Source organism: Otolemur garnettii, unplaced genomic scaffold (genome assembly GCF_000181295.1).
Source record: "Otolemur garnettii isolate 467f Iridium unplaced genomic scaffold, OtoGar3 scaffold00219, whole genome shotgun sequence".
NCBI lineage: Eukaryota > Metazoa > Chordata > Mammalia > Primates > Galagidae > Otolemur > Otolemur garnettii.
In genome coordinates this window covers 766,664-768,466 of record NW_003852614.1, presented here as the reverse complement: position 1 = coordinate 768,466, position 1,803 = coordinate 766,664, and the positions used below count along the sequence as shown (strand labels likewise).

The 1,803-nt window shown below is 46.6% G+C and overlaps 1 pseudogene across 1 annotated transcript; it reads left to right on the top strand.

The window, feature by feature from the left end:
* The first annotated feature begins 301 nt into the window (after positions 1-301).
* LOC100951521 lies at positions 302-1,738 on the top strand (annotated as a pseudogene). The gene has a single exon (XR_001161792.2). The product of XR_001161792.2 is annotated as an elongation factor 1-alpha 1 pseudogene (transcript).
* Positions 1,739-1,803: the final 65 nt, after the last annotated feature.

Sequence of the window (1,803 nt, the reverse complement as noted above, 5' to 3'; positions counted from 1 at the left end):
CCCAAGAGCTGGAGGTTGCTGTGAGCAGTGTGACGCCACGGCACTCTACCAAGGGCGATAAACTGAGACTGTCTCTACAAAACAAAACAAAGTATTTTGTTTTGGGCAGCGCCTGCGGCTCAAAGGAGTAAGGCGCCAGCCCCATATGCCGGAGGTAGCAGGTTCAAACCCAGCCCCAGCCAAAATCTAAAAAAAAAAAAAAGTATTTTGTTTTGTAACTATAATGTTTGTACAATAAAAATCTTAAAATAAAAAGTGAATCTGGCTTTTCCGCAATGGGTTTGCCACCAGAACACAGGTGTTGTGAAAACCACCCATACAATCCAAAATGGGGAAGGGAAAGACTCATATCAACATCGTCATCATTGGACACGTAGATTCGGGCAAGTCACCACTACTGGACATCTGATCTACAAATGTGGTGGTACTGACAAGAGAACCATTGAAAAATTTGAGAAGGAGGCAGCTGAGATGGGAAAGGGCTCCTTCAAGTATGCCTGGGTCTTGGATAAACTGAAGGCTGAGCGTGAGCGTGGTATCACCATTGATATCTCCCTGTGGAAATTTGAGACCAGCAAATACTATGTGACTATCATTGATGCCCCAGGACACAGAGACTTTATCAAAAACATGATTACAGGCACATCTCAGGCTGACTGTGCTGTCCTGATTGTTGCTGCTGGTGTTGGTGAATTTGAAGCTGGTATCTCAAAGAATGGGCAGACCCGTGAGCATGCCCTTGTGGCTTACACACTGGGTGTGAAGCAACTAATTGTTGGTGTTAGCAAGATGGATTCCACTGAGCTGTCCTACAGCCAGAAGAGATACGAGGAAATCGTTAAAGAAGTCAGCACTTACATTAAGAAAATTGGCTACAACCCTAACACAGTAGCATTTGTGCCAATTTCTGGTTGGAATGGTGACGACATGTTGGAGCCAAGTGCAAACATGCCTTGGTTCAAGGGATGGAAAGTCACCCAGAAGGATGGCAATGCCAGTGGAACCACACTGCTTGAAGCTCTGGATTGCATTCTGCCACCAACTCGTCCAACTGACAAGCCCTTGCATCTGCCTCTGCAGGATGTCTGCAAAATTGGTGGTATTGGTACTGTCCCTGTGGGCCGAGTGGAGACTGGTGTTCTCAAACCCGGCATGGTGGTCACCTTTGCTCCAGTTAATGTTACAACTGAAGTAAAGTCTGTGGAAATGCACCATGAAGCTTTGAGTGAAGCTCTTCTAGGAGACAACGTGGGCTTCAATGTCAAGAATGTGTCTGTCAAAGATGTTCGTCGTGGCAATGTTGCTGGTGATAGCAAAAATGACCCACTGATGGAAGCAGCTGGCTTCACTGCTCAGGTGATTATCCTGAACCATCCAGGCCAAATTAGTGCTGGCTATGCTCCTGTACTGTATGTCACAGAGCTCACATTGCCTGCAAGTTTGCTGAGCTGAAGGGAAAGATTGACCGCCGCTTTGGTAAAAAGCTGGAAGATGGCCCCAAATTCCAGAAATCTGGTGATGCTGCCATCGTCGATATGGTTCTTGGCAAACCCATGTGCGTTAGCTTCTCAGATTATCCTCCTCTGGGTCGTTTCGCTGTTTGTTACATGAGACAGACAGTTGCTATTGGTGTCATCAAAGCAGTGGACAAGAAGGCTGCTGGAGCTGGCAAGGTCACCAAGTCTGCCCAGAAAGCTCAGAAGGCTAAATGAATATTATCTCTAATACCTGCCACCCCAGTCTTTTTTTTTTTTTTAGACGGAGCCTCAAGCTATCCCCCTGGGTAGAGTGCCATGGCATCAC